This window comes from Hyla sarda, chromosome 1 (assembly GCF_029499605.1).
Source record: "Hyla sarda isolate aHylSar1 chromosome 1, aHylSar1.hap1, whole genome shotgun sequence".
Lineage (NCBI taxonomy): Eukaryota > Metazoa > Chordata > Amphibia > Anura > Hylidae > Hyla > Hyla sarda.
The window spans coordinates 582,212,260-582,219,661 of record NC_079189.1 but is presented as its reverse complement, the minus strand read 5'-3'; the positions used below and the strand labels follow the sequence as shown (position 1 = coordinate 582,219,661).

Sequence of the window (7,402 nt, the reverse complement as noted above, 5' to 3'; positions counted from 1 at the left end):
TTTTCTTGCTCTGTATGTTTGTTTCTTATCTTATCTTGGTAACACCAATGAGTAGCAAACATTTGTATTACTCACCATTTCTCACTCCCCCGTCAAGCCCTGGCTAGAGATCATGGATAGGCTGTTTCTCCATCATCCCCACAACATTGCATTGCCTCTATGATTCCAGGTTTCAGACCCTTCTTCCACACTGTCCTCCCTGTCAAGTAGCCAAAAAGACTGGCGCCTTTGGATGGTGTCAGACCACATGGGCTCTCCGAACCAGAACTTCTCTGACAAAGGACAGTCATTACCTTTTCTTGCTCTGTAAGTTTGTTCCTTATCTTATCTTGGTAACATCAATGAGTAGAATTCATTTGTGTTACTCACCAATGCTCGCTCCACCGTTGAGCCCTGTCTTGAGATTATGACCAGGCTGTTTTTCTGTCATTCCCACAACATTGCAGACTCGATAGTTCCAGACCCTTCTTTCACACTGTCCTCCCTGTTGGGTTCTCTAAAAGATTGGCCCTTTTGGATGACTCTTCAAACCAGAACTTCTCTGACGGTGGCAGTCATTACCTTTTCTTGCTCTGTAAGTCGGCTGTTTATCTTATCTTGGTAACATCAATGATAAAGTACATTTGTGTTACTCATCATTCCTCGCTCCACCGTCAAGCCCCCGGCTGGTGACTATGGTGAATCTGTTTCTCCTTCAACCCCATGACATGTTCTTTATCTTGTTTGAATTATAGTTTGACCACATCTAAGATCTCCATCTAGTCTCTTATTTTTGCTACTCCCCTATTTGGATATCGGCCATGGCTTGTTTATGACTCTGTCTCTGGCTCTTCCTTTTCTGACCCATCCTGGTTATTGATCATGGCTAATCCCGACCCTGTTATTCAATTTCTGCACCTCTGACACCCATCTGAGTGCACAACCAGTCGCCAATTGCACATCTCCATTTGGAGGTTAAAGGGTAAATACCTCAGACTGGGCACCCTCGTCAATCCATCATCAATCGGATTGCGTCTTCAAGGGACCACCTATTACTTAGGACATTAACAGTTTGATTTAATTTGCTGAGAGGACAGAGACAAGTCAACAGTATTGAATGTTTAATGGATCTTTTAAGGCTGCCGTTCCCGGTCCTATAAATAATATATGGGCGCTAATGTAAACACACAGTGCAGGGCGAGGCTTGACAGCAACGGGGATTTGCGCGGCGTTCATTAGTGTTTTGTAGCAGTTGAACACTCGTAGCTGTTGATCACTGACACCTTGTTGCAGTCATTAGCCGGCATCTTGCCGCCGTATTAATAGACTCATTAAAAACATACATCCTCTTTAAAGGAAGTAGCACGGACCCCAGAGTCATGCCGCGCCTTATGCCGATCCCCCGGCTAATTATTTTGTAGCAATGGCAAGAGATGTTTGTTTCTTAACTAATTTAAGTCAAGTGCTTAACCCATGTTTATGTTAATGGATCGCACATCAGTGCAAGTTCTCTAATAGGCTCCGTGTTGTATTATTCACTTATATGTCTTAGAATCAAGGTTAAAAACATTTCTTTTAATCTAAATATTTTTGAGCCTTTAACATTTCCTTCTTTTTTTTTTCTTTTTTACTTATTAAAATCAATAGATAATAGATGTAAAGCATCCGATGTAGTCGCGATACTGTGTCTGTAGGAAGTAGGACAAGTTCTTTGGGTGACTTTAGAAGTTTCAAGCTTCCATTAACAGAATGTCCCGGTGTGTCCCCGGCTATTGCTAAAGTACAGTTCCCAGCATGCTCGGACAGCCTTTGGCTGTCCGAGCATGCTTGGAGTTGTAGTTTAGCAATAGCCGGGGACACACCGGGACATTCTGATAATGGAAGCTTGAAGCTTCTGTGTTCGTGGTCATAGACATGAATGAAGAGAGCGTGACGACGTCATCCCGCATGCAGTGATGGACATTATTGTAACTCTATGGAACTAGTTAGATTGTGCGACAAGCCGCACAGCCTCGCAATTCTTCCTGTATATCTTCAGATTGTGGAGGGTCTCAGCCATGAGACATATCAAAATAAAAATGTAAATGACCCTAACACTATAAAGTGCATCTGCCCATAAGCTGCCCACACATTGCTCTCAGGCTTTAATGCTGTGACCACACCCCATTCTTCCTAAATGTCGAAATATGTATATGCGTATATGACAAGGAGATAGTAACGTAGCTGTAGGGGATTGATTAGAGGTGATGACATCACTAAGGGGTGGAGGGGCTAGAGCTCAGAGATAAGATCTAGCCAAGCCTCTTGAGACTCGCAGATGATGATGTATTATCTTGGTAGAGAGGGAGGAGCCAGAGAGCTGCTAAGACAACACCATACGAACAATGAAAGGACTACACAACTTCCTATCAAGGGTAACTCAAGCTGAAACCAGTAGGATTTGACAGTACATTTCTTAGATTTGATAATGTCATTTAAAAACAAACATTGCCTATTTCCTGCACTTGTGCCTTAGAATCGGATTTCTTCATGAATGTCAGATATATCAGATATATCTATCACACCAGCCTGAAATATCTCTCAGAGGCTCTGCTTGAAGCGCTGCTGGTATGTAGTTTTATTTCGACACATGACTGAAATTTTTCAGTAATTGAAAGTAATTTCAGAAGAATTTTAGCATCTTCTACTATGGTGCATAGCATGAGGGAAGCTTTTTGGAAGCAGCAAACCTGGACAATCTCAAAGATCTCAAATCTATTAGCTACTATTGTGTTCTTCACAGAAATATCTATATATTTTGTTCCTGCATTTTTTTTTAAAGGGGTTATCCAGGAAAAACTTTATATATATATATATATATATATATATATATATATATATATATATATATATATCAACTGGCTCCAGAAAGTTAAACAGATTTGTAAATTTACTCCTCTTAATCTATTAAATCTTAATCCTTTCAGTAGTTATGAGCTTCTGAAGTTGAGTTGTTCTTTTCTGTATAAGTGCTCTCTGATGACACCTGTCTCGGAACTGTCCAGAGTAGAAGCAAATCCCCATAGCAAACCTATTCTGCTCTGTGCAGTTCCCGAGAAAGACAGAGATGTCAGCAGAGAGCACTGTTGTCAGACAGAAAAGAACAACTCAACTTCAGCAGGTGATAATTATGAGAAGGATTAAGATTTTTTACTGGAAGTCATTTACAAATCTGTTTAACTTTCTGGAGCTAGTTGATCTTTTTTTTTTCCTGGAATACCCCTTTAAGTTTACTAAAAATGTTATATTTTGTGTATAAAAAATATTCTACAATATGTGGTGTAAAATACTGTGGGTCAGATTTACTATTACAGGACTAAACCCCCAAAAAGCTTACCTGACTTGCACCATGTGTTTTAAGTGTTTAGACTTTATGGGTCTTGTTCGAGGAGGGGACATGACCTATGAGAAAAGGGGCATGGCTTGCTTCTGCACCCCAAACTGTGCCAAAATTTGGGGACTAAAGTAACTAATAGGTGGTTTAAAAAAAGACCAAACAGTCCATGTTCACGACAGAAATTCCGTAGCAGCAGAGTTCTATTTTTTTTTTTTATAGGAATCTGCTGCACTACGCACAAGACGGAATTTCCGCAGTAGATTCTACTCTCTGCCAAAAGAATGGTCATGTTCATTCTTTGGGCGGATTTTGCTCAGAAATGCATTGCCGTTCATAAAGATAGAGCAGTCCTTTAATATGCCAGCAAATATATCTTAGTGGCGAGCCATGCCAGCTCAGCACAACGGCCTGATGTGGTACATTATAAGAACAATCTGTATCACAGAAAGCACAATGCCAAAAATGTCTTGCACCCTCACCAAAATTTTAGTTTCAATCTTCACCTGTTTGCAGATGAAAATTTTTATTGAAAAATTTAATAAAAATGTTAAATATAGCTCGTCCATGACACAACGCCTTCTTCGCATCCATGACACCACATGCACTTTGTACTATGCTGATTCCTACTTGGTGCAAAGTGACAAAAAGTCCAAAACTTTGGAGCAATGCAAGTGTTTCTGCAAAAATTTGCCAACTTTTTGCCATTTACACTAGGCGATGATAAATTCCCTTCTTTCAAGTTACCTTTCAGGTACCATTATGTGGTTATTTGTAACCACAACATCCCGTTGTGCTTTCAGGGGCTTTTCTGTATTTGTATATTTAGTGTTTTTTTATGTTGTGTAAATATATTTTCAGTACAGTGCTGGAACAGATGAGTGATGAAGCTATCACAGTGGGGTGTCCCTTCCCTCGGTAAAAGACAAATTAGTCAACTTCACTTTGTGTGTTCTGTAGATAATTGTTTTGCAGATCAGAAATGTTATACAAGTTGAAAAAAGGAAAACGTAATAAGAATAGCAATAAACTAAATAAATTGTGACAACTAGAATGGAGGACATGGCTCCCACAATGGAAGGATTGACGTGACTTTCTCGGGTCCATGCCTATTGATAGAATATAAATAACTATAATGGCTTTGGTAAAACTAGGGACAAAGCTGTTTGGCTTTTTACTTTGTACTCAGTACTTTATTTCTCTAATGTACAATCCAGATGTAATTTTAAGTGAAAGTATATCTGTAGCAGGCAATTCAGTGGCCTCGGCCAGAAAAATTTCAATAGAAGCCGATAGCCTGTATGGACCGTGTACACGATGACACACCACAGGATTTCAGAAGTTCTTTGACATTATTTATAATGTCCTTATTTGTAGCAGCAGAAATTTTGTTAACACTGCTTATTTTCATACTTTTAGCAGAGCCGATTATGTGTTTTGATCAATTGATTTGTAGCGGTCTACTGTGCTCAAGGTAAACCCACTGTGTTAACTCCAGAAGCTACCCAAGGATACAAGAAGAAATAAGTCAAAGACAAAAAAATATTTACTCAAACTATTGATTTGGTATGTTACCAGCAAAGTTGGTATAGGGACAAAGGACATTTTCTGACCTGACCTTAAACCCCTTAAGGACCGTTTTTGCATTTTCGTTTTTTGCTCCTTGCCTTTAAAAAATCATAACTCTTTTAATTTTGCACCTAAAAATCCATATTATGGCTTATTTTTGCGCCACCAATTCTACTTTGTAATGACATCAGTCATTGTGCCCAAAAATCTACGGTGAAACGGAAAAAAAATCATTGTGAGACAAAATTGAAAAAAAAAAACGCCATTTTGTAAATTTTGGGGGCTTCCGTTTCTACGTAGTAAATTTTTCGGTAAAATGACACCTGATATTTATTCTGTAGGTCCATACGGTTAAAATGATACCCTACTTGTATAGGTTTGATTTTGTCGCACATCTGGAAAAAATCATAACTTCATGCAGGAAAATTTATATGTTTAAAATTGTCATTTCTGACCCCTATAACTTTTAAATTTTTCCGTGTATGGGGCGGTATGAGGGCTCATTTTTTGCGCCGTGATCTGAAGTTTTTAACGGTACCATTTTTGCATTGATAGGACTTATTGATCTTTTTGATCTTATTGATCTTATTGATTTTTTCATGATATAAAAAGTGACCAAAAATTCACTACATTGGAGTTTGGAATTTTTTTGCGCGCACGCCATTGACCGTGCGGTTTAATTAACGATATATTTTTATAATTCGGACATTTACGCAGGCGGCGATACCATATATGTTTATTTTTATTTTTATTTACACTGTGTTTTTTTTTTTATGGGAAAAGGGGGGTGATTCCACTTTTTTTTTTGCAGTGTTATAGGTCCGATAGGGACCTATAACACTGCACACACTGATCTTCATCATTGATCACTGGTTTCTCATAGGAAACCGGTGATCGATGATTCTGCCGCTTGACTGCTCATGCCTGGATCTCAGGCACTGAGCAGTCATTCGGCGATCGGACAGCAAGGAGGCAGGTAGGGACCCTCCTGCTGTCCTGTAAGCTGTTCGGGATGCCGCGATTTCGCCGCGGCTATCCCGAACAGCCCACTGAGCTAACCGGCATGGTTTCAGTTTCACTTTAGACGCAGCGTTCAACTTTGAACGCCACGTCTAATGGGTTAATAGCGCGCGGCACAGCGATCAATGCCACGCGCTATTAGCCACGGGTCCCGGCCATTGTTAGAGGCCGTGCCCAACCCGCGACGTGGCCCCGCGTTATAGATCGGGAGTGGACACATGACGTTCCAGTACGTCATGTGTCCTTAAGGGGTTAAGCTAGAACTTGATGATATCTTGGCCTAACCAATATATATAAGACCATGCCAATATATATATATATATATATATATATATATATATATATTTTATTTTTTATTTTTTTCATTTTTTTTTAAGAGCTGAGGAACATGCTCTCTATCACCCAAAGTGCAAGAAAAAGTGCAAATGTGTCACACAAAAAAAAAAAATGTGTACAGAGGATGCGGTCTATCGCTAAGCCCTTCTCCAACAAGAGAGAGGCCCCCCAAAAAACCTACCCTTCACATTCGGGCCAGAAGGTACCTGCAAGGATCCAGGTTCGATGCCTCTTTTCCCCTAAACTACTAAGGGGCCACAAATGCCCCTGGCTTCAACCTAGGCATTAACCAAGGTATCAGCCAAAGAGATGTATACTGCTGGCATCTCGGCCAAAGTCCAGATGCCCAGAGGTTGCAGGGATGTGAGGAACCTGATGGCCACACACACACCTCCCCTAGACCACCAGGAGGGACACCCAGAAGGTGTACTGCACCCTGGCAAATCCTGTGTACAAAAACAAACATGTAAAAGGGGCACAGTGAAAAACAAAAAAAGGAAATAAATAAGTGGATGAGTGCAAATATACTGCACAGAACTATAAAAATGTCCCTGATCCTAGCCAGAAGGCTTGGATACCAAGGGTGAGTGCCAAAGGTGAAGAGTATGGTGCAGTGCGTTCACTCAGTGGGCTTTAACACCCAGTGAGTTTCGGCACCTCAGGGTCACCACTCCCCGAGGCACAAAAGTACCTCAGCTCTAAACTTCCCAGCCTCATGGCAAGACCCGGAGGAAACAGGGCAGCCGTTGAGCTGGTTACGTGGCACCAGCCCCGGAACACCTGCTCCTCCATGTAGCTATCCATTCCTACCAGTGGACTACCTGATAAGAACAGATACTACACTTGTTCTTAGCCAAAAGACAGAGTAGCGATTTATCTTTCATCTGTTGTCTGATGTTACATGGGTTTTGAGAAACAAAGGGTTGGCATCTCACCACTGATGCCCACCTCACAATTTGAGAAGTACCAACCTAGATTATTGAGAACCAGATTAAAGGGGTATTCTGGAATTTTGGGTTCTTTAAATGTAAATCAGGGGCATCAAAGTAAGTCTAGTTACTAATAAACTTCACTTACCTGATCTAATTTATTTGTCTTTCTTTTCCCCAGAAGTTTATTTTTTGC

At 40.4% G+C, this 7,402-nt stretch overlaps 1 pseudogene; it reads right to left on the bottom strand.

The window, feature by feature from the left end:
- Nucleotides 1–6,986: 6,986 nt before the first annotated feature.
- LOC130344552 (U2 spliceosomal RNA) lies at nt 6,987–7,150 on the bottom strand (annotated as a pseudogene).
- Between the last annotated feature and the right edge of the window lie 252 nt (nt 7,151–7,402).